The sequence below is a fragment of the Bubalus bubalis genome, chromosome 8 (genome assembly GCF_019923935.1).
Source record: "Bubalus bubalis isolate 160015118507 breed Murrah chromosome 8, NDDB_SH_1, whole genome shotgun sequence".
Classification (NCBI taxonomy): domain Eukaryota; kingdom Metazoa; phylum Chordata; class Mammalia; order Artiodactyla; family Bovidae; genus Bubalus; species Bubalus bubalis.
The window spans coordinates 63,471,647-63,497,842 of record NC_059164.1 but is presented as its reverse complement, the minus strand read 5'-3'; the positions used below and the strand labels follow the sequence as shown (position 1 = coordinate 63,497,842).

General features: G+C 43.2%; 1 long non-coding RNA gene across 2 annotated transcripts; it reads left to right on the top strand.

Moving 5' to 3' along the window:
- The first annotated feature begins 1,002 nt into the window (after positions 1-1,002).
- On the top strand, positions 1,003-23,644 carry LOC112586499. 2 transcript variants are annotated; one of them, XR_006552809.1, is made up of 4 exons: positions 1,003-1,976; positions 4,875-4,919; positions 15,645-16,229; positions 23,427-23,644. It is a non-coding gene; the product is annotated as an uncharacterized LOC112586499 (long non-coding RNA). The 2 variants fall into 2 exon arrangements; XR_006552808.1 differs by lacking the exon at positions 15,645-16,229.
- Positions 23,645-26,196: the final 2,552 nt, after the last annotated feature.

Sequence of the window (26,196 nt, the reverse complement as noted above, 5' to 3'; positions counted from 1 at the left end):
AGATATCCATTCTCACACCACAAACGCCCTCCTCTAGCTCTTTCATTCTCATGTATAAGACTTCCATTACTTTTTCTTAACTAATGTCTCTCTGACATTACTTTCTCTCCCTGACTACATGCTAAGTCACTAAGGGAGGTAAGGCACCTAGGGAGCACAGTTTATGGAGGCGCTCACACTCAGGGTCACACAAGTGCAGGGTATGCATATGTGTTATGATGTACTACTTTAACATCTCACCATTACACTGAACTTTCTTAAGCCCCTGATTTCTTATAAGCCCTGCAAAACCACAGTCCTTGATCCACCCAACCATTCTGTCTCTCCCAAGTGACTGAAAATGACAAGGCAAGTGACATACCACTGCAGATGAGGGCCAATACAAATTTCTGAATCCCATCCCCAGGTAAGCCCCTAGTTCTACCAGCAGCTCTTTTCTGTCTATAAATTACTGCTCCTTCCATTCCATGGGGCAATATGGCAGGCATTGTTAGTACTATTCCTACCCCTCTTGACTGAAAATAAAGTAATAACAAGGTAATAGAATTAAATTCCTGCTTTCAGGATTTCATTTCTCTCCAACCTCAGAGACTTTCTCCTGTCCAAGGCCAAGCACTGCAACCAGACTGGACTACTCTCCCATTCTCAGAACGTTGTCTTAACATCCCTCTCTCTCCACTGTCAGTAACGTCTCCCTGTCTCTCCATGCCCGAGCTAAATACACCTCAATTCCTCTCTTTCAAAAAAAAAAAAAATCTGAAAGCCCCACAAATCCTCCTTACAACCCCATGACTCCCCTCCGTTACTGTCCTATAGCTTATCTTCCATTCACACACAGAGTACTCTACTCACCAGCTTCCCCTTCTCACTGCCCACCCATCACCCCAGAGACGATGCCCACACCTCCCTGTATCACCACTGCCCCCGACCACTAGCATCCTCATCACTAGCATCCCCCGAGATGCTGCTCTCAGCAGCATGAAGCACGCTTGCTTACCCCACCTGTAGATATCTTCCTCCTCTCAGGTCTGTCCTTCGTCCAGGTTGGCTTCCTTCGTCTCTTCTCCTCGTTAGGCGCCTCTTCCTTAAGTGTCAGCGGCTTTGTGCCCAAGTAAGGAAGGAGGCCAGGAGCTCAGAGAAGCGGCTGTGACCCATCCTAACTCAACACACTCTGAGGAGGGGACAGTCGGGGGAGCGGGGCAGAAGGGCTCTGTCCTCTATAAAAGCCAAGGTCAGGGCCCCCACGCTCACAGGGATATGCAGAAGGGAGAACTGGGGTTCACCCCGGAGTGGGTAGAGAGGACCATTTACCCCAACAAGTCTCAGCACCGGCTTCTTCCAGCGCCTTCTGTCTGGGCAGTCTGGCCCCGGAGCTCCGACAGGGCGCAAGCGCAGGGGGCGGGGCCTGTGGAAGAAGCTGCACGTGCAGGTCCGGACGCCCGAATAAAGGCTGGGGCCTTGACCATGGGCAGTCAGGTCTGACTAGCCCGGGTTGTGTGCTCCACGCCTTCAAATTGCCTAGAGGCTTGCAGTCGCAGACGTCAAGCTAGAGCACGTTGGTGTCGCTAATGGGAACATAGCGTCGTACAGGGCACAGGGGCGCAGGGTTTGGAGGTCTTAGGGACAGACTGGCCTACAGAGAGGAGGGTGTTAGGAGACGCAGAGACGAGGCCAGGACTCCGGGATTGGGGAGGGGTTCAGACTGTGGCGGAAGCTGAGGGGCGTGCTGGAGAGGCTGCGGACAAGGACAGCGCAGCTGGGCCTAAGCCCCCTCTTCCACTGCAGCCGCTGGGCGCGGCCCCTGGCTTTGGCACCGGACGCCAAGTGTCCCCACGCCTCCAAGGCCTCATCTTCCCAAGATGGGGCTGCTTGGGGAGCCAGATTCGCTCAGCACGATGTGGGCCCAGGCCTCTGTGCACTGCTTCCCTGGTCGTAACGTATGCAGGGCAACGCATCCAGGCCAGCGGGAAGACAAGGTAAGGGACCTGCCACCCAGGCTCCCAGTCCTGACGGGGGACGAAGATGATTCCCTTACTTCACAACACTTTACAGGATGGAGTGCAGCTGTCCTTTTCTGACTACGAACACGCTATTTTTTTTTTTCAGCGAAAATAAACTGGCCAGAAAACAATGAAAAATTTGAGGGCAATAACTCCAGATCTTTCTTTTATGTGCTGCCCAAGGCCCAGCAGCCTTGCCTGGGTCCCTGGTACTAGAATCCTGCCTGTAATCCCCTCTCCATTTCTGGGGCAGGTGAGGAATCTGAATCCCCAAGGAGGTTCAGTGGGATTACCAGCCATCCCTGTAAACCGAAGCCTGAAGGTTTTCTAACACCTTTGTCCATTATTTCCCTTTCCTCACCCTGGGTTCACACTAAGAGATTGTGGCAGCCCACGGGGCAGTGTTTGTAGTTCAGGTTAATAGGAAACATTCTAATTCTAGCTATATGCCAGCTACTCTGCTAAATACTAAAAGTAGGTTCTCTGATTTGACCTCAACAACCCATGAGCTCGGTATTGTTACTGCGCTTGTTTCCCAAACTAGGGCGCCAAGGCTCCCAGTCAGTGACTGGCCCAGGCTCACAGCATAATCCAATCAAAGTCTTCTCATGTTGTGACACTAGTTTGGCTGAGAGAGCTACCCTAGAGGTTTCTAGTCCCCTGTAATATTTTTGACAAGGCCTAAAGGTTCTAAAAGCTGTTATGGTGATGTCAGAAAAGTAGTTTGGAAGAAGCAGACAAACAAGACTTGAAAATGTCTGGAAAGCAAACATCTAGGATTTCATTCAATGCATGGGGGGAAGGGCTGTGGGCAGGTAGGAGGATGCATGAGGTGATTCTCCCAAGTATCCTGCTGTGGATAAAGCCTGTTGTATATATAGTGTATATTATTGTCCTCAATATATAGTGTAACTTTTCCAAGTAGAAAACCAAGTGTGATGAGGAGAGCTTTTGAATTCATCAGTCACCATTCCCAGATGAATAGTAGTCAGTCTGAGAAAGAGAACCTTGAGCCAGCTTATGGCCTGTGACCTACAGTTCCTCACTGTGTCTCTACCCGGCAAATGTTGGACTAGCACCTCCACCATGAGCCACTTCCTTCAAGAAACCTTACTATATATAAACCATTGGGTCCATTGAAGATTCCCTAATTAGTACAGATGTTGAAATGTTGTTTTGAAATGGTACAGAGACAAGAATTTTGAGGGGGAAAAGTGTTGAGTACAGAGGGTAGGGGGTTCTAACAGAAAACAATTCATAGTGTATCTTAAATATTCTTTGAATTAACAGGATGAGATGCCTCTGTGATTTTTTCCACACCATTCCCCCTCAGGTTTAAATTATTTATCCCTTAGAGTTGTGGTTTAGGAGAATTAAAGTGGTGAGTGCTGGCAGTAGAAATAAAATTTCTAATTTTTTTTATTCCAACATAATTCAGACTTTAGTAAAAAAAAAAAAAGAAATGTATAAAATTCCATGAGTAAAGCCATCTAGTCAACTTCTGGTTAGCTAGATGGGGACTTCAAAGACATAATCCATTTTTTAGTCTATTTCCCTCTCATTCTAGGTTTTGATTTTCTCTGTGTTGGCCTCACTGTTAGCCACTATTTCATAGTGGCAAAGATGCTCACATTTCCAGGCCTATAATGATTCTGTGGCTAGTCATCCAGGAGAAGAGCATACTCTTCCAATAGTTTCAACAAGAATTCCAGATCTGACCCTCCACGGACTAGCTTTGAAGTTATCTGTCTCTATGGTTACATGAACTACCTTTTGTAACTTCAAACCTCTTAAGAGGGCTTCCCAGGTGGCTCAGTGGTAAAGAATCCTCCTGCCAAGTAGGAGACATGGGTTCAATCCCTGGGTCGGGAAGATACCCTGGAGGAGCAAATGGCAACCCACTCTAGTATTCTTGCCTGGGAAATCCCATGGACAGAGGAGCCTGGCAGGCAGTAGTCCATAGGGTCACAAATTAGAGTTGGACACAACTTAGCAGCTAAACAACAACAACAAACCTCTTAAGACAATGTTGAAATCCAAGCTGAGACTTCCTTTTCCTTCAGTAAAGGAAAATACCCATATGCATATGCTTATGCAAAATATTAGGTCAGGTACGAGCGGCACACTGATGGATTCCCTGACAATGAAACTGAGTTCATGAGATCAGCTGCACAACACTGATTTGAATGTAACTACCACTTCTTTTATATAGTTAGAAGTTTCATCTTGGCTTCACTTGTCGGTTGTACAAATCTGTCTGGCAATGTCAGATGCCTTTCCCCAAAATGTATTTGTATGAGAGAAATGTGTCTGGTGTTATTGACACCACTGCAGTGGTTATCCTTAAAGAGTGGAAATGGGGGGGAAACGTGTGTGTGTGTGTGAATGAATAGTGCTGAATACATAGGCTTAGGAAGGATTTTAAATCCAAAGAACTTTTGTTCCCTTTTGCTCTGTAAGGTCTGGTGGTATTCTTCTTGTAACCATGACAAGCCTGAGTTATACCTGGTATGCGCTTGGTCTCTTTTTAAAGGCTACAAAGTTGGGAGTGCTGTTCTTAATATGCTGCCCAACTGATGGCCTGGGAATCACCAGGTGGAATAGATGCCTGCCCTAGAGCTGTTGTAGTGTGAAGAGGGGTTCTAGAGGCCCAACTGATATAGTCACTCCTCCCTCGTTGGTTGACTTCTGCAAATGTCCAGGGAGGAACTAGGGGCTGTTAACCAACTGGCATAGAGTAAATTCACTATTTTAACAATTGGTAAAAAAAAAAAAACAAAACAACAAACAATTGGTATGGATGTACAGGTGTGCACTGGCTGAATGTTGTGACTGGCTTCAGGAGACAAAATGACTATCCCCTTCTCTTTCTAGGTTTCAGAAATGGAAGTCTGTATTTTCCGTGTTCTGTGGTGCTCAGTGAGTATCCTACCTTCCTTGTTCCTCAGTCCTCATTGCCCACTATCCTTAATTGAAGACCCGTAGTCCCTTTATCTTATAATGTGGCATAATTCCAACAATATGGTGGCTATGGGGAAGAAATGAAAATGAAACACACACACACTGAACCTCAACAGGCTGAAAACATGAATAAAAACAAGATGTGCACTCAGAAGGCAAAACCCATGACATAGGAAGGGTGACTAGTATCCCTAATTTTGACATTGAAACTGACAACATTCATCAAGAAACATATGGGGCTTTGATTTTCATTGTCCAGAAGAGGGAGCTAAATGGCAAGAGCCCTTCTAATTACACTGTATAGAAACACACCTCAAGGAAGCTATGCATCCAAGAAAGAGCTAAGGAGGCTAGAACAGGGCAAAGGATCCTCTATGATAAAATTCTGGAAATCACTGAAACAAACTGTGGGTTTGTATGATGTGGCTTATGGTGAAACTATGCCAGAAAACGTACTGCAGCACAATGGCATTTCACAGAGTTCCTGTAAAAGTAGAGGTGTGCTTTATAACCTCATGAGGGTGGAGACCACATTGCATATAAAGATGAACACAGAGTTGTTCAGTCGGAGCAGTATTTTGATGTTGTAAGACATGATGAGATGTTAAAGTAAGGATTTATCACAGAGATGAACTTCGGTGAGGAAAATAAGAGATATGCAACTCTTTCCCAAACCCACCACCTCCGAATGACAGAGATGAGATCCAGAATACCCAGAATTCAAAACTGTACTAGTCTGCTCCAGCATGGAAGCAGTTAAAGACCTGAGCCTACATTCAGAATCATCTCAGAAGCCCTTTACTGCAGAGGAAAGTATGCCAGAGAACAGTAGCGAGAGTCATGGCTGCCTTGAGACTGTGGGTGGCGAGGAAGAGAGCAACAGCTACCCTGAGATGCCTGTCCCGTCCCCTCCCTGCTTGGCTCAGGTCAGCAAAGAAGATGAGGGCATCCAGTGCAATATGAGTTGGTAGATTGAGATATAGTCTGGGAATTCCCCTGAGTCTTCACCAGGAAGTAGTAGGAAGGGAGCAGAGCAGATGTCAGTGGGGAGCAGGAACCAGGATGAAGTCTATGAGGTGGAGAACAATGGCTGCGAGGGGCAAGTTCCCTCCCCTACCTGGTTGGCCCAGGTCAACAAAGTGGATGAGGGCATCCAGTATGACATGAGTTGCTTTGAAGCTCAGGTAGAGAAATCCCCCAGCAAATGCCCCCCAGGGGTGAAGAGACAGTATCAGACAGCAAAACCAGGGGATCTTGGAAACAACCAATCACCAATAGGAAATTAAGTGCAGATAAAGAGGAAATGATCATGAATGATGAGACTGGGGAGGTGTATAATGAGAACTTGAAAAGGTGCGCAAAGATTAAAAAGACCATGAAAGGCAGGAAGCTGAAAGAGCTGAGCAGCTTCTCAAATGTTAAGACAGCCTATTTGCTGAAGAAAAGAGTTGCTTTGACCATTGTGCTTCCTGAGGATTCAGAAGACTCTGAGTTGGAAGAGGAGGGTGACATGGATGAGGTAGGATGCCTCCTTGAAGAAGTGACTCCACGGGGTCCTCTGACATCTTCCAAAGGAAGGTCTTATCATGAGGCTGGAAGGATAATCAGGATGCCACCTGAGAGCTCCCTCTCCAACTTATGGTGTGGCCCACAAGAAATTAGTGCAAGTTATTACAAGTTCATGGTGAATATGAGTGTGTCCCTGCAGTTTACTAGTGGAAACGACAGGATGGCTATGAAAGCACTGGTGTCAGGCTCTGAGGCAAACCCACCATGGCCAACAAGGAGGGACTGCAGTCCAGGAGAGCCTCTCACAGACCACTGGAATGTAAGTGACTAATGTGTTCATGTACTAATTGGTTGTGCTGGTTCCCTACCGGTGACTCAATAGCATTTCTTCATTTTGAAAGTGTGTTGTCACTTAAACTGTACTGTCCACATTCAAAAGATTTGCAAAGAGACTCTGTTAGAATTTCTGCATTCCAGGAAATTGCAGTGTAATGTGAAATGAAGTGCTCCAGGAAAAGATGATAGAGAGCTGGGTGGTGGTGGGCTGAGGTAGTCAGGAGGACATCAGTCTAGTTGGATGACTGAGAATGGGAAGTCCACATGCACGCAGAGACTTCCCACACAAATTTAGGATCTGTTGGGAAATAAATGGACTTCCCTGGTGGCGCAGATGGTAAAGCATCTGCCTACAATGTGGGAGACCTGGGTTCAGTCCCTGGGTCAGGAAGATCTTCTGGAGAAGGAAATGGCAACCCACTCCAGTATTCTTGCCTGGAAAATCCCATGGATGGAGGAGCCTGGGAGGCTACAGTCCATGAGGTCTCAAAGAGTCCGACACGACTGAGCGACTTCACTTTTGGAAATAAAAGGACAAAGTTTGGAGAGGGAATAGAGACAGCAGCATGATCTCAGATGGACAGCCAGGGCAGGATTCTGTTCAAGATCATCCTGCTGGAGGGAAGAATTATGAGGAACTGGGAAGGAGGCTAAGAATGGGGTAAAGTAAGAGTGTTTCTTGTACCTTACAGACTTTTATCCTGTAGGCAATAAGTGGCTAATCCAGACTGAGTAGAGAAATGAAATGAAGGGGCTGTAGGAATTTCAACCAGCATATAAAGTATTTTGTAGGAGAAATTAGAATGGAGAGTGACTATATGGCAGAAAACCAGTTTTATTCAACAAAAAGTGTTGCAGTTCAACAGAACAAAGTGATGAGGATCCTGACTAGCATAAGATAGACACATGACAGGCCTAATACAATTATATCTTTAAAAGGTTGGAGTTTGCACTTGAGTACATAGAAAAAAATGGTAACTTCCATGGAAAAGGGTTAACTTGGGAAGAGAAGTTGCTTTGCTTTGCTATGTGAGTTGTGCTTGAGAGAATTGTAAAATGGTGAGATAGAGGGACTGGACTAGCAGCCCATCCACACCTGGACCATCCTAGGACTGGTTGGGTACAGGTGACAGGAGTGGGGAGGGAGGGATGACCCTAAGGAGAGCTTTGGGAGATGATTATATCTGGGGGTGCAAAGAATGAAGCAAAGCAGGTAAATGAAGAATGGGACACATAAAGGACCCAGGGAAGTTTGGTTCCAGTCTTAGTCCCCAAACCTTTGGACTTAACATGTTTAAGCCTACTATGTCCATTTAGAAGTTGGGATATTGTCACCTCTTAACTCTTGGCTGTAATCATAAATTCAGTTCATGCTTGCTCAGTAATTTGGAAGGGATTTTTAAAAACAGGGTGACTTTACATGAGCACTTTTTTGGCTTTGGTGTGTTTAGTCCATGCTTATAAAAGATGGCAACAGAGACTGTTCTCAGCCACTGTGTTTAGAGACCACTCATGCACAAGAAATGGAAGCATTGTGTAAGCTCCGTAACGAATGAGACCATTCCAGATGTGTGAGCCCTAGACCGCAACGTCTAAATTGTAAAATGAATAAACTAAAACACCAGCCACCTTACCTTTAGTCGTCTTCTACATTCCACATGTGGTTTCCCATCAGAGTGCAAGGGAATCTTTCTATTTGGGGAAATCACATCAGTTATAAATTTACCCTCCCCCTTCACAAAATTGTAGTTTTCAGCACTTTCTCCTTTGGCCAAGTCTGAAAGAAAGTCTGGGAAATTTCCTGGTGGTCTGGTGGCTAGGACTCATTGCTTTCACAACCGAGTTGCTGGGGTTCAATCCTTATCCTGATCGGGAAACTAAGATCTCACAAGCTACGTGGTGCGGCCAGAAAAAAACAAACACAACAAACACCTGATTGACTTGTTCCGTGAAGAAGATAATGGGAACTCAGTTTACTCCTGGTTACACAGTCAACATTTTAATTTCCAGGCTGAAGGCTCTCTTCTATAAATTGTCTGTTATTTTTGGCCAGTGATATTTTTTGCTGCCACAAACTATAGAATCGTATGGAATAGTGTCTTGAAGATTGGTCATTTTCTTGAAAGATGTGGTTTTTTTTCCCCTTTTGTTTTTTAAGCATCTTGGATTATTTAATGTATAAATCCCTTCTCTCAGGTAACTGTGGGAGATAAAAAACCAAGGTCCCTTACAAATTAACAGAGATCAGAGGCAGATGTTATAAAGTGCAGGAAATATCCATCAGCTCTAGCGGTTGGTCTCTATCCTGTGTTCAGTTTGTCTTACGATTTGCTGTTTGGACTTTGGGGTTTCCTACTTGGTGTCTGTTCTGCCCTCCAAACTACCACTGCTTATGAGCAACAACAAACAGCAGGGTTCCACCCAGGTAACAGACATACCTTGTAAGGAAGGCCTTACCTTTCAAGATTAGAGGCAAAGCCTTTCAATACTGTGGAATGTTATTTTTATACCGGTTTTCATACTCCTAATGCTGTTGATGGTATTGTGGGTTACATGTTGATGATATAGTGAGTTACATGAATGTATATTGTGGGTTACAGGGAATTTTGTAGGTGATCCTGGCAGATCTTACGTTCAGTACTGGAAACTTAGCAACTCCCTTAAGGGTGGTAGCATGCCAGGGTTCCCTTCACACAGGTAACCCTTCCTCACAGTCAAGCCCTAGTCCTGGAGCGGTGGCTTGATAGCCCCTTAAAGGCCATTTCTTCCCTGCAGTGGTCACAAAGGGAAGAATGATAACTAAGCTCAGGCAAACTGTCAAGATCTTTAGCTTTATCCTAAAAATGAAAACTATAGATATTGGTAAAGATTTTCTGTATAACATCTTGAGTCTGTGATACAACTAGTTTAAGGAAATGTATTCCATTGTTCTTTCATTGGAAACAAATTGCTGAGTTCCAGCTTCAAGGAAGAGCTAAATCATACGTGTTCTTTCTTGATTGAACTATTAAAGCATTATATCAGAAAAGCAAGTTAAGAAAATGTGACATTGTAAAGCCTTTGGAATTATAAGTTGTAAAAGAGCAAATGAATTGCAAGTGTGTGATTTTTAAGCATTTTCTTCTCCTCTCAAAATGGCAACATCACCAGTTGTCATGAATAGTTTTGTAATCTCCACAAATCTCTAGATAAGGAAAAAGGATGATGGAGTGGAGGGCATAAAGGATTAAGCATTCCCTACAAAGAACTATCGTGAAGATAGAAAGCATACTGACTAATTTATTTATAAACGGAGGCCAGGCACATAGGAGGTCCATGGATGGATATTTCCAGAGGTGGCCTGTGGAATTATGTGCTTTACTTTCAACCGGTGTAAGTGCTTAGGGATAAAGGAAGCTTTAGGCAAACAAAAGAGCTTTATACTCAGAATCTAGGACTTATGTGGTCAATTGGTGGAACCGATCTCCCAATAAATGGTGCAGGTTAGGTTTTGGACTACATGCTAAAAAGATTTTTAAGTGATCGGAGGCTCTCCCAAGGTTATTTAAAAGAACAGAGCAGATGTGAGGGGATGGGGGTGCCTCCAAGAATGGGTTCGTTCAGTGTTACTTCCAAGTTACCCTGTGATGAAAATGTCCTAGAGAAAAATGTCCTTTAATTCCCTATGTGTGCGTGCTAAGTTGCTTCAGTTGTGTCTGACTCTTCAGTCATGTGTGACTCTTTGCGGCTCCATGGACTGTAGACCGCTAGGCTCCTGTGTCCATGGATTCTCTAGGTAAGAATACTGGAGTGGGTTGCCATGCTTTTCTCTGGGGATCTTCCCAACTCAGGGATAGAACCCGTGTCTCCTGTGGCTCCTGCATTGCAGATGGATTCTTTATCCTTGAGCCACTGGGGAGGCCACTTTATTCCCTATATTAACCAATTATCCCTTAAGATGGATTAATCCCTTAAAGTGATTAAGCACTACATTTTTTTCATGTGAGAAGCAAACGATGATAGTGTTTCCAGGGCTGGTCTTATAAGGCCTATAATTTTGTCTAACTCCTTAAAGATTTTGTTTAGATACTCCCCACCCAAGGCTAGATTATGTGATACTCCTGTGTGTTCTGGCATCACCTATATCTTCACTTTCATAGCCCATTTAATGACATGACAGATGAGACCTGTAACATTCTTAACTTCATCAAAGGAGACCATATATTCCTTAGGGTTGTGAATTAGTGTAGCCGATGCAGTATCCCTGGGAGTATAGAGCCTGGAACATCATACATATGCAGGTATTTGTGAATGAATGGCTTAGTGTTAATTTTATGAGATTAAGTCAGACCTTGTGGGTTGGACCCTAGAAAGTGGAGAAGACAGTGATACCAGTATATGGAAAGGGAAGCACAAAGACAGAGGACAGTACTAATGAACATTTTCCTGCTTTGTAATTCTTTCCAAAGTCTTGCCTTTATCCTAGAGGAGAGATGAAAAGTCAAGGATGAATTTGAAAAATGAGAGTCTAAGATGAAGGATAACTCCTGACCACACCCACCTTTCATCCACCTAAGTGGCCATCGTACCTCTGTGGCAGGTTGAGTTCCTTAGGACCAGACTCTGGGATGGAGATTTGGGTGCAGGAAATTTAATGGGACGTGTAACAGGGAATAACATCTCTGAGGGGACAAAGAAGGCATGATTAAGTGGAGAGAAGAGTTTGGATATGTTGCAGGCACAACAAAGGCCTTGGCCAATCCCATTGAGAGCTCATGAGCTGTAATGACCCAGAATTGTCCCAGTTAGGGCAAGAGGCTACATCTTACACTGCTGCAGAGAGCAGTCATTGTGATGCAGGATGCCCCTGGAAATGAGGTACGGCCTTGGATAGGATAGCTGTCTTCAAGAAAGAACAGTCCCTGGAAAGGGCAAATCATTTGCAACTGTTAAATACAGTCAGCTGTTGACTAACAGGTGGGACAAGGTGAGACTATAATGGGAAACAAGATGGTCTCTGCCCTCAAGAATCTTCCAGACATGTGGGCAAGCATAAATTACCACAAATGTGGTGGCTGAAAACAGTATCCATCAACTTCTGGTCTCTGGTCTGGTGTATAAAGAGGTTAGAAGTCTTCACTCTTTCCTAACAAGTAAAACTAATGATCAAATTTTCTTAAATCTGTTAGAGAATCATGGTCACAGGGCAAACCACTGACCGAAAAATCAGAGAGATGGGCTGATAAAGAGTCAAAACTGACTGAAGCAGAAGCCTTTGTGGGAACCAGGGTAGGATACTTTGCTATCTGCCAAAAACAAAACACAACAAAACAAAAAAAACACCTCTGGTTTTAGAATTCTCGTGAGTTGGTTCTGATCACCCAAACAGTCACCCTTTGAAAAAACCAAACTGTCCAGAAATGTAAGCTAATCATGGGAGTAAAATCCCTTCAAGTTATGGTTCTATAGGTTTGGGCAGGAAATCTGGGGGCCATTTTACAGTTGTGTCAATCACAGCCATGATGACAGGCTAAGATACCTTAGTAAAGAGGTCTGGTGGCTTCTTTTGACTTCCTTAATAGGATTAGTGAGTGAGGTGGGGATGGTGGTGGGTTTGAGGGAGAGATTTTAGGATGAAGAAATTTGATTGGTCAGCTTTGTGGGCTCTGCAGTCTGGCAATTCTAATTCCCAGAGGAGGAGGAATTTGGTTTGAGATTCTTTTGGGTAATCTGGGCAGAAAAACCAGAGGTCAAGGGAGATAACAGGCTTAATTGACAGCCGCAGAATGTAGGCCAGAAATAGAAGACAGAGCAACCTGGAGTGAGGGAGAAGGCACAGGAATTAACTTGCAGGGACTGGCTGCAGTGAGTGGAGAGATTCCAGTTAAAGCAGAAAGTGGAGAAAGGCTTTAATAAGAGATTAAACATTTAGATCAGTAGTTCTTCAGATCTGGTCCCCAAACTAACAGCATCAGCATCGTTTGGGTACTTGTTAGAAATGCAGATTCCCCAGTCCATTCTAGAATTAGTAAACTGGAAATTCTAAAAGTAGGAGTGAGGCACGAGAATCTGTTTCAACAAGCATTCCAGGTGATTTTGATGCCCCATAAGCTTGAGAATCATTGATATTCTTCCATATTGTAATAGAATATGTTTATCATGAATGGGACTCCAGCAGGAGAAAGGAAACTTCTGGAAGAAAAATTTTCTGCTGCATGGTGAGCTAGAAATGCCAAAGACAAGTGTAAGACATTGCTTGACTTAACTGGCCTTAGGGTTTTCAGAAAGAATAAGTTCTGAGCCATTCCAGCCAGTTGTGTTATTGAGACACACTTTTCAAGGCCAAGACTAAGAGCAGTTGGAAGAAAAGTTATGACCAGCCTAGACAGCATATTAAAAAGCAGAGACATTACTATGCCAACAAAGGTCTGTCTAAGTCAAAGCTATGGTTTTTCCAGTAGTCATGTAGGATCTGAGAATTGGACTATAAAGAAAGCTGAGTGTCGAAGAATTGATGCTTTTGAACTGTGGTATTGGAGAAGACTCTTGAGAGTCCCTTGGACTGTAAGGACATCCAACCAGTCCATCCTAAAGGAGATCAGTCCTGGGTGTTCATTGGAAGGACTGATGCTGAAGCTGAAAATCCAATACTTTGGCCACTTGATGCGAAGAACTGACTCATTGGAAAAGATCCTGATGCTGGGAAAGATTGAAGGTGGGAGGAGAAGGGGATGACAGAGAATGAGATAGTTGGAGGGCATCACCAACTCAATGGACATGAGTTTGAGTGCATTCCGGGAGTTGGTGATGGACAGGGAGGCCTGGCGTGCTACAGTCCATGGGGTTGCAAAGAGTGGGACATGACTGAGCAACTGAACTGAACTGAGGGGAGTAGGGAAGGAGTCAGCCTGGCCTGCGTTGGTTATTCTTGAAGGAGGGGGAAATCCAACCCCTAGGGGAAAAAGCAGGAAGTGGGAACAGTGAGTTCCTGGGACCCTGAGGGATGAAAGCAGCAAGAGACTCTGCTGGAGAGGGAAGGACACTTGCTTGTGAGCAAGATTTGGCTCCACTTCAGCTCAGTAAGAACTGACGCCCTCTCCTGGCTGCAGGCAGCGTCTGGCCCTCCTGCCTCAGCTGCAGCAGTCAAAGCCACAAGTTCTAATGGCAGCTGTCCTTAGCCAACAGGAGGAGGATATATTTTGGGATGTAGGTAGCTGACCCAGTACACTGATTCCTATGTCCTTATAATTTTTATGAATCAATTATTCTGGGAATAATAATAATCATGCTACAATGCCAATAAGTGCTAAAGACATGGTTGTTCATTGTTATTATAGGCTATCCCAGCAAAACGGTAGGAGGGGCGAATTCGCGTTTAGAATCAAACCCCATTCCCGCCAGAGATGCTCAGAGGGTTCAAACGAACTTTGTGCACACCAGGACCCAGGAACCCCACAGAGACTGAGACAGAACTGTGTTTGAGCATCTCCTGTGGAGGTACTGGTCGGCAGTGGACTGCCACAGGGACAGGGGCTCTGCGTGTGGGTATGGCATAAGCCCTCTCGGAGGAGGTCGCCATTAAACCCACCATAGAGCTGCCAGAACTTACACAGGACTGGAAAATAGACTCTTGGAGGGCACAACAGAACCTTGTGCACCAGGACCCAGGAGAAAGGAACGGTGACCCCACAGGAGTCTGTCCTGGACTTGCCTGTGGGTGTCTGGGAGTCTTCGGCGAAGGCGTGGGTCGGTGATGGCCTGCTGCAGGGTTGGGGGCACGGACTGTAGCAGTACATGCATGGGGTCTTTTGATGGAGATCACCATTATCTTCATTACCTCCACCATAGTTTGGCCCCAGGTAAATAGGAGGGAGGGAACACAGCTCCACCCATCAATAGAAAATTGGATTAAAGATTTACTGAGCAAGACCCTTCCTGTCTTGCTTACAATGCGGGAGACCTGGGTTCTATCCCTAGGTTGGGAAGATCCTCTGGAGAAGGAAATGGAAACCCACTCCAGTACTCTTGCCTGGAAAATCCCATGGACAGAGGAGCGTGGTGGGCTACAGTCCACAGGGTCGCAAAGAGTCGGACATGACTGAGCAACTTCACTTCACTTCATCCTGATGCTGGGAAAGATTGAAGGTGAGAGGAAAAGGGGATGACAGAGGGTGAGATGGTTGGATGGCATCACCGACTCAATGGACATGAGTTTGAGTAAACTCCAGGAGTTGGTGATGGACAGGGAGGCCTTGTGTGCTGTAGTCCACGGGGTCGCAGAGTCGGATATGACTGAGTGACTGAACTGAACTGAACTCATCCCTTCCCCTGAAAACTCAACCAAACATGAAAGAGGTTTATGGGCTTCCCTTGTGGCTCAGCTGGTAAAGAATCTGCCTGCAATGTGGGAGACCTGGTTTCAATCCCTGGGTTGGGAATATCCCCTGAAGAAGGAAAAGGCTACCCACTCCAGTATTCTGCCCTGGAGAATTTCATGGACCACAGAGTCCATGGGGTTGCAAAGAATCGGACACAACTGAGTGACTTTCACTTTGTTTCTTTCTTTCATGAACTCGAGACTTCTGTGTATAGCAAAGACCAACATGTTTTACACTGTTGAGTTAAAAAATAAAAAAACAATGCAGGCAAATGGGTAAGGTATGCTAGCATTTGTATTAAAAAAGGGAAAAAAAATTTGTGATACTTAAGATATTTCTGGATGACTTGATGAAAAATTAGTAAAATTGATAGCCATTGGGAAAGGGAACTGAATATCTGGGGAAGAAAAGAGGAAATTTTTTTCATGATTAAAACCATATATACCTTTTATATATATTTTTTTCTGATTACACCTTGCAGCTTGCAGGATCTCAGTCTGCCAGTCAGTGATTTGAACCTGGGCCACGGTGGTGAAAGCACAGAGTCCTAACCACTGGACTGCTAGGGCATTCCCCTTATATACCTTCTAAATTTGGACAACATAAGTATATTATGATGATTTAAAAATAAATGCTGCTGCTGCTAAGTCGCTTCAGTCATGTCCGACTGTGTGCGACCCCATAGACGGCAGCCCACCAGGCTCCTCCGTCCCTGGGATTCTCCAGGCAAGAACACTGGAGTGGGTTGCCATTTCCTTCTCCAAAAAAATAAATGAGTATTTTTAAAATAAATAGTGAGCATTTATTATCCTCAGCAGCAGAGGGAAGTCAGGCCTGAGCTCTACACAAGTAGCTCCACCCTGGAGGTGGAACCTACGGCAGCACCGGGAGCAGCTCCTCAGAGACTCCCTTCATCTGGCCGCCCTGCCCGAGGCATTTCTAAGGAGTTGGGACTCACAGGGATCAGCAGGGAGGAGCACAAGGGGAAAAGCTCTCCAGCCTGAAGTCAGGCGTGTCCAGAGCTAGCACCTGGCAACACACAGCTCGCATCCTCCCTGGAAGGCAGGTGAGAACCCTCGCCTGGGACTCCACACCCCTTCCCTCCAGGCGTCTCTCTGGCTCCGCCTTCCTCCACGGTCCTCTCATCTTTGGCCACAGTGTCTGTTTTGTGAGAAGAGAATGTTGAACAAGCTGGGCTCTCGTCATTCTGAGTCCGAACTCTCATTTGACTTGGAAGACTTATGCTTTCGTTTTTTCTTCTTTTTCCTATTATTTTCTTTCTTCTTTTTCTTGTGTTTCTATTCTGAGGAACTGGAGCTGCTCCCATCGTCATCTGACATTGAATCCTCCAGTAATCGTTTTGATTGTTGTATCCTAAACACATAAGATTGACCAAATAACCATATTCAATTCAACCTAAAAAAATTTTTTTAGATAAAAAGATAAGAGCAGTAGTGAGGATGAAAACTGTCACAAATAGTCACCTCATTAAAGATAGTATTGATGTTTATTTTTGCATATTTCCCCATTCTGATCTATATCCATGCCTATTTTACATGACTGTAACCAGTGTACAAGCCATTTTGTATTCTCAGGTGAATACTAGGTAATCTCCCTCCTCAACAATTACAATTCAGTATCACCAATTTGAAAAAAAAAAAAAAAAACAACCCTCTTGTTTTTTCACCCTGTCTTTATTCATGTCTAATTTATAACAATAGCTCAGACCCTTAAAGACATTGGAGAAGATAAAACACAAGAACGAGACTCAAATCACATGGTACAACTAGGTATCACAACGTGGGCTGCCAGCATCAACTATCTGTGACGTGAGTGGGCTTGGCCAACCTTTAAGTTAACCCAAGTGGAACAGGCTGCCTGTTCATTCCCCACATGCTGGTCTTTTCAGGGATTACTCCTGTTCTCCAAACATTTCACAATTAAAATACTATCTTTGTTAAACCATTTCTCTAATACTGGAATGGCTGTTTCTAACTTGGTATGATTTCAGACTTTAAGAAGATATGATCACCAGAACAGTCTCACCTTATATCCTTTTTGTGTCTTTTATTCTCTCGTATGATGTCATACATGGGATCTTCATGTGCCTTAAAGGTGAAAAAGGGTTGGATGAAAAAAGGGTTAAAGCTGGGTTAGGCTTGCTAGGTTGTTAGTTAATTAAACATTAAACCCCTAGGTTACTAAAAGCCAGTTATTCTGTTTCAGTTTGATTGTTCCAATGTTCTAATCCTTCCTAAGGGGCCCCAGCACTGCCAACTCCCTGAAGCTGTGAAAAGAATTTCCCAAATAGGAAGATACAGGAGGTTAACCTGGTGGTCCAGTGGTTAGGACTCGGCACTTTTCACTGTGGAGGCCCTAGGGTCAACCCCGATCAAGGAACAGGATCCCGCAAGCCACACAATGCAGCCAAGAGAAAAAAATACAGGATATAATTTCAGAACCCTTTATAAAGAAATAAACCATAGCAGAATCATGAAATATTATTCACAGAAGAAATATTGAAGCAATTCTCTTTGTTCTCTGTCGATACATGACCATGAAATATTAATAGTATTAAGAAAAACAAATGAATTATAAAATCACATATAGGGGGACTTCCCTGGTGGTTCAGTGGCTAAGACTCCGCTCTCCCAATGCAGGGGGCCTGGGTTCAATTCCTGGTCAGGGAACTAGATCCCACATGCCGCAACTGGTGCAGCTAAATAATAAATACAAAAAAATAAAATAAAATTATATATAAGCATGAAACATTTATAGATATACAAAAATATATAAGTCTCCCAAAGTCTGGAAATATACTGGAGGTATAGATAATTTTAAATGATTTGAATTACTTAAAAATAAGAACACATGTATGGGAAATGTTACGATATGTGAATTATCTTGTTTTAAAAAAGAATAAACATTTATAATAGAAATTTTAGATACTGTCAGAAAATTAAGTTTTAAAAACGTTGATTACTTCACTACCCAGAAATAACAGTAACATTAACATGTGGTGTCTTTTTCTTGTTTTTTTTTCTTGTTCTGGGGTATTTCTTTTTTGCCATCCTATGCAGTCTGTGGGATCTTAGTATCCCAACCAGGGATTGAACCTGTGCCCACATCAGTGAAAGCACCAAGTCCTAACAGTGACCACCAGGGAACTCCCTGGTCTCTCTTTTTCAGTCATTATTCATAATTTATGAAAAATCATAATCATACTATATAAAACTCTATTATTTTTCATTTACGTTTTCATGAACATTTCCCCATGATAAAACACATTCTTCTAAGCCACAATTCCTAATGGCTAATCTGTTACAGTAATTTATGTCGATATTTAATTTATCTTGATATGTTAGACTATTAAGTTGTTTTCCATTTTTCTTTCAGTCAGTTCAGTTGCTCAGTCATGTCCAACTCTTTGCGATCCCATGAATCGTGGCATGCCAGGCCTCCCTGTCTGTCACCAACTCCCGGAGTTCACTCAGACTCATGTCCATCGAGTCAGTGATGCCATCCAGCCATCTCATCCTCTGTCATCCCCTTCTCCTCCTGCCCCCAATCCCTCCCAGCATCAGGGTCTTTTCCAATGAGTCAGCTCTTCACATGAGGTAGCCAAAGAATTGGAGTTTCAGCTTCAGCATCAGTCCTTGCAAAGAACACCCAGGACTGAACTCCTTCAGAATGGACTGGTTGGATCTCCTTGCAGTCCAAGGGACTCTCAAGAGTCTTCTCCAACACCACAGTTCAAAAGCATCAGTTCTTCGGCACTCAGCTTTCTTCACAGTCCAACTCTCACATCCATACATGACCACTGGAAAAACCATAGCCTTGACTAGACGGACCTTCGTTGATATGTTAGACTATTAAGTTGTTTTCCATTTTTCTTTAGTTTTCATTTTTCTAAACATATAAATAATAATTAAAACTATCCTATACATACACAAATAGTTGTGTATATACTAGTGTTCTCTTATACTCTTAAGGTAAATTCTTATAAGTAGGATTTCTGAGTCAAAATGAGTATCCTTAAAGTTTCTGGGATTTATCGCCAAACTATGTTCTATGGTATCTGTAAAAATTGTCACTCCACTAGAAGTGGAATGATTGATGTCAAAATAAGTTATATCAGATTATTAAAATGAAAACACAGCATCTTAAATATCATAAAAACCAGAGAATGTCTGCTGACTGCAGTCTGTTTTACGTTGACAACCTCAGTACAGCCAGACATCTGCATATTTTACTTGATAGAAGCAGTTACTGAATTTACACCCCTGGGAAGTGACTATTAAAATAATGTGAGGAAATGATAGATTTATTTTACTGTCAAGTAAAGAGTATATACAATTTATATATACATTTCTAGCTTATAGTTTAAAGATATAATCTTTAGGTAAAGCCTGGAAAACTAAAACCCTATTTTAGCTATGAAACCTGTCTTTTTAAATACAATGTTTAAAAAAGTGATTGAATAAATAACAATGTCTGCTTCAGAAAAAGAATTACTATTCCCAAGGTATAAGCAAATAACAGTTTAATGAGAAGTTAATTTTTCATTAAAGAATGAATCTATCTCACAAATATACAGGCATAATAGCTCATTTGTTATTGCACTTGGCAGATACTGCGTTTGTGGCAGCTCTGTGTCGAGCAAGTCTGTCAGCTTTGTATTTCCAACAGTATTTGCTTACTGCATGTCACAGTGTCACATTTTGGTAATTCTCACAATATTTCAAACTTTTTCATCATTGTTAACGTTTGTTAGGGTGATCTGTAATCAGTGATCTTTGAAGTTAATACTATAGGCTTCTGAAGGCACAGATGATGGTTAGCAGTTTTTAGCAAGAAAGTATTTGAAATTGTTACGTACTTTTTTTTTAGACAGAATGCTGTTGCATACTTAACCAACTACAGTATAGTGTAAACATGACTTTTGTATGTATTGAGAAATAAAAAAATTTGTGTCATTCACTATATTGTGATATTCACTTCTAAATATTGCTAGAACCAAACCTGCCTTATCTCTGAGGTATGCCTATGACTTAACACAAATGTGGTTAACACCAGACACTTTGGCTGAATGGCTCTGGGGATGTATTTTGTGTGAATTTCCAGTTTACTGATGACAGCCTAATTCACTGATATTCACTGTCTCTGATATATGTAAATTGATATGGTGGGGCTCTACTTACTACTCTGAACTGTTCTAACTTTTGATTGCCTTTGATAAAAAAAGGGCATTCTTTGTCCCCTGTTCAGTGACTATATCATTTACAGCACCAACCTGAAAGCAAAAAAACAAAAAAGGAAATATTTCTGTAAGATAACACAGTTTCCTTTAAAGAAGACAAAGAATTGGTAGATCATATCAGAGTTTTTCTTCATTAAACTCCAATTCTAAAAACAAATGCAATCAATGAATGAACCATGTAAGATCCTAAAAAACAAAGGAAAACTTGTGATTGGGTTATGTCCCAATAAACCCATTGTACGTTGAAAATATCGTAGGTCGAAAATGCACTTTAATGCACCTAACCTACTGAATATCATAGCTTCAGTTCAGTTCAGTTCAGTCACTCAGTCGTGTCCAGCTCTTTGCGACCCCATGAATTGCAGCACGCCAGGCCTCCCTGTCCATCACCAACTCCCGGAGTTCACTCAAACTCAGGTCCATCAAGTCGGTGATGCCATCCAGCCATCTCATCCTCTGTCGTCCCCTTCTCCTCCTGCCCCCAATCCCTCCCAGCATCAGAGTCCTTTCCAATGAGTCAACTCTTCAGATGAGGTGGCCAAAGTATTGGAGTTTCAGCTTTAGCATCATTCCTTCCAAAGAAATCCCAGGACTGATCTCCTTCAGAATGGACTGGTTGGATCTCCTTGCAGTCCAACGGACTCTCAGGAGTCTTCTCCAACACCACAGTTCAAAAGCATCAATTCTTCGGCGCTCAGCTTTCTTCACAGTCCAACTCTCCCATCCATACATGACCACTGGAAAAAACATAGCCTTGACTAGCCGGACCTTTCTTGGCAAAGTAATGTCTCTGCTTTTGAATATACTATCTAGTTTGGTCATAACTTTTCTTCCAAGGAGTAAGCATCTTTTAATTTCATGGCTGCAGTCACCATCTGCAGTGATTTTGGAGCCCCAAAAGATAAAGTCTGACACTGTTTCCCTATCTATTTCCCATGAAGCGATGGGACCAGATGCCATGATCTTTGTTTTCTGAATGTTGAGCTTTAAGCCAACCTTTTCACTCTCCTCTTTTGCTTTCATCAAGAGGCTTTTTAGTTCCTCTTCACTTTCTGCCATAAGGGTGGTGTCATCTGCATATCTGAGGTTATTGATATTTCTCCCGGCAATCTTGATTCCAGCTTGTGCTTCCTCCAGCCCAGCGTTTCTCATGATGTACTCTGCATATAAGTTAAATAACCAGGATAGCTTAGCCTAGCTTAAATGCACTCATAACACCTATTGATACATTAGCCTACAATTGGGCAAAATCATCTAACACAAGGGCTTCCCCAGTGGCTCAGCAGTAAAGAATCTGCCTGCAATGCAGGAGCTACAAGAGACACAGGTTCAGTCCCTGGGTCAGGAAGATCCCCTGGAGAAAGGCATGACAACCCACTCCAGTATTCTTGACTGGAGAATCCCACAGACAGAGGAGCCTGGTGGGCTACAGTCCATGGGGTCAAAAAGAGTCGGACACGACCAAAGTGACTTAGCAAAGGCAATCTAACACAAAGCCTATTTTACTGAATAAAAAGCCTATTTTATAATAAAGTGTTGAATTTCTCATGTAACTTATAAATGGATGTATGAATTCATTTACATATAATCAGTTCAGTTCAGTTGCTCAGTCGTGTCTGACTCTTTGCAACCCCATGAATCACAGCACGCCAGGCCTCCCTGTCCATCACCATCTCCTGGAGATGCACAAAAAAGCCAAATTGATCAAAACAGTAGATTAATGGCTATCTGGGGCTGAAGTGGGGATTAACTGGAAAGAGTCCTGAGGGATCTTAATGGGAGGATAAAATTTTCTAAAACTTATTTATGGCAATAAATAAATATACTCAGTAGTTAACTAAAAAAAAAATCACTATTTAAAATGGGTGAACTTCATAATATCTATATTAAACTGCAATAAAGCATTTTCAAAAGGCCACAAACCCAAACATACAGAGAAAAACTTTAAGTTGAATGCAAAAAAAATTTGTATACCACAATGCAATAAACACTAAAATGAACAGACACCAGAAAATTCAATTCTAAGGCACCAGAGGGGAGAACTGAGAATCAACTCAATTTTTCTTTGCAGAACCTCCAAAGAGCTCAGGAATTGAGCTCTGAGCACCAGATACTGTTGAATGTAAGGGTAAAGGAGGAGCTGAAATAACGAGGACTGATTAAAAGTCCGAGGGCAACTCTTACTAGCCCTGGTAGAAGTTATTGTCTGAAAAAGGTAAATCATAGGATCTCTGGCAAAAGGACATCAGATACACGTGAAGGCAAGGTGTGACAGTAAATACAGAAGGTTACAGGAACACATAAAAAAAGCAGACGGCAAGATTTCCCAGCCTTTTTGCTCCAGTTAGATTCCACAACACTAGCAGCTTGGCCTTCACCCTCCATGGAGGAGCCGCCTTCTCTGGGAAAATACAACCCAGCCCTAGAAGAAAAACCTATAGGTACTGACCTCATAAGTTCTCAGTTGGACAGACTAGAAAGATCACCCTCCAGTGAAACTCAACAAGCCCTACTCACACACTTAGAGCTTCCAATCAACTTTTTATCTCCCAGTGATGAGCAAGAATCCCTATGATTGCCAGTCTTCAAGATGGACTCCAAAATCCCTAAAAAACATGCCCTCAGGTATTCCCTGCAATGCTGAATAAAGCTAATTGTTGTAACCTAGGTACTGGGAAAGGATGGTGTGTGAATGGAGGCAAAGAAACATGAACTGCTATTTTAATTGTATGCATGAAGAATCTCTGAACAAACAAACATCTTTAAAGGCAGCAGTACCCCTTCTTCAAATGCCATCTTATGCTGGTGCAGTGGATTGTGTGCACACAGCTCCACCTGGTCCAGACCCACCCTGTGTGGCCCACAGCCCCTTTCAGGTCACCTGGAGAAAACCTTGATACCATTGATGAGGAGGATTGGCTGAAGCAAAACCCAAGGGACCACCCCCCAATGCATCTCTTGATCCCCATGGCATTTCTACATGGAATATCCTTTCTGTTACAGGAATATTACTGAAGCATAGACTCTGCAAGCAACTACAGTCCTGTGGAAGATCACCGTCCTTGCAGCCAGAAGCCCTGGAGTCAAGGCACTGCTCTGCCGTTTACCCCAGACACTGACTCACATGCAAGGGGGCTTCCTCATCTATTGCCTATAGATCATGCCCTGACTTCAACAGCATAGTGTGAGAATGAATTAAAAGGAGTGAACTCATTTGTAAACAGTGGTCTATAACTTGCGTGAATTGAGGGTGTTACTTGAAACCTTTCCATGCTCACACTGCATGACTTTGACTTCTTTCCCGAGTGGCATCCAAAGTCCTTTGGTTGGTGCGTGGGCCAGAAATTCCCTGGCATGTTCATTGCCTGGGACATCTGGTATACAGTCTTCTGGCTTAGTCTCATCTTCCTGAAAAAGGAAAGAGTGTGTAAGCTCTATGGCAAAGCACCAGAGCTCTCTCCCACCTGCTTGAGAAAACAGCACTGCCTGGCTTGCTCATGGGCTGGAGATCCCTATGTCATCATGTTATCCTCTGAAGAGCTAGAAAGACAAATTATAACTGAGAAAGAAAATATAAGTAACTATTCCAGAAGAGCTAGCCTACCACAAAAACAAAGTAGCTGTTCTTAGAGAAAAGTCACTAGTGTTTACACAGGGATGATCTGTGAGCTCCAAGTTCTAATTCTAGAGCATAAAAATTAGATTCTAAGATCACAAAAAATTTTCTGCTAACTTAGAAGCTTTGTGGAATGAGGCAGAAGATAGAATTAAACAAATAAGGTTTCCTGAAACAATAAAAACAATGTGTCAGAGTAAAATAGATTATTAGACCTTGAAGGCCACTGTCACATTCTATAATCTCATACATACTGTATTTGTCAGATGCATTTTCACCACCAAATAACTGCACTGTATAATTAAGGTGCTTTTTTTTACATTATGATTTTTTCATGTTTCCATGAATATTAAATTTATAATGGAAGAATGTTTTCTAAAAAATTTCTCTTTAAGTTAAAAGCTACCAAACAGGAAAGGTTACTTTGGTCTTAAGTCCTCTAAGTCTCACTCCCAGAGAAACATGCTGACACTGTGGCCGGGGTGCTGGAGGAGGGACTCTGCACCAGGCCGGGCTGGACTGGACGGAGTCACATGTCCTCAGACTCCACTGTTCTCTGAACTGATGACATTCAAGAAAGCAGCAATGGAGTGTCAGAGAAGGAACATGGGGCAGCAGAGCTTTGAGAAGATTCAGTCGCAAGGGAGACAGAAAGAAGGGGAGCGAGTGCTGAGGACACCCAGGGGGCCTGCAGTGGTGTCTTAGGGACAGTCGTGAGGCAGACAAAACTTCTGCAAAGGCACGGACTATGGCAAAGCCCAAAGTGCACGAACTGACTGCCATCTGCAGAGAAGAGACAGGACTACCATAAAGGAGCGTCAAACCTTAAGCAGCTGTTTTTCATAGCAACTGAGTCTGAGCACTGAGTCAAATCTGTCTCAGAGAAAAACCAAAAATACAAGCTTTACACTGACCTTGATAAACCCAGGAGGAGGTTCTTCATAACTAGAAGGAAAAAAAAAAAACACTGGTCATCAACCATGTTCATAGGAACATAACACATTTCAATCAGCAAAAAGCAACTATAGGCCAAAATAAAAAGGTGTTGTTTTTTCAGTAAAAACAAAACATTATAACTAAAACAGTTAATAAAATATGCCCAGCAGTCAGAAGTCCCAAATAAATAAACTGATACTATACCACATCCTACTGGGTTGTAGAACTTAAATTCACGGAAGTAATAACCTGGTGTCTTGGCATGATTTTATTTTTGGAAGAATCAAGAGATTGCAGGGAAAATGTGATGTAAAAAGAGCCTTGAGTTAATTATGGTTCCAATCTGTCATTACACTTGTGGGTGATTTACCTATCATAATTTTCAACTTCCCTTACACTGAGAGGGTCATGGGGATGGGGACTGTGCAGAGGGGAGGGAGCGAAGCCAGAGGGAAGGACCTGTTGTAGCAGAAGGAGGTGGGGTTGACCTGTCCCAGAGGCTCCTCCTCCCGCTCCCCACCCACCAGCTTCGGATTCAAGACCCTCCCTGAAAGGCCTGGCTGGCCTTCCAGTGAGCTGAGTGGGCTATGGGGATACTGTCTGCTGCTCAGCACCCTGACTGCCCTCTGACCTCTTGGGACTCAAAGATGCAGGCCTCCTGCTCAGTGCCTGGATAATAGGTGACACTCAGTGAAGAACTACTGCTAGAGAAGCAGATGACTGTGTGCAAATGTATTTTCCCTTCCACTAACACCGCTCTCAGACCCCAGGGTCCTGAGAACGCAAATCATGCCTGTGCTCCCAGCTCATTTCCACTTGTCATTGCTCTGCTGAAACTTCCAGAAAAGGCTTCTGGATGCCAAATCTAGAAAAGTAGCACCACATGCTCATGTTCATTTTTAAGTACTGACACACTACCTACTCGCTATTAAACACACTGTGTGGGTGTTGGGTTTAATTGTGAATGCCCAAGGGACCAAAAACAAAAATGAGAATGAAAACAGAGAAACAGAACAACCGAACATGCCAGGTCTGTTCAGCGCTTCTGTAAGACATATCCAGCTGAGGACATCTGGACACTGTAGCTGGTTTAAAATTGTGTCTTGACTCCAGAAACTTGGAAACACACATGGGAGCTTCACCATTGCTGCACCCAGATGGTGAGAGCCAGGATGACTAATTTTCCACATTTTCTATAATGAAGATGTGTTACTTTATGAC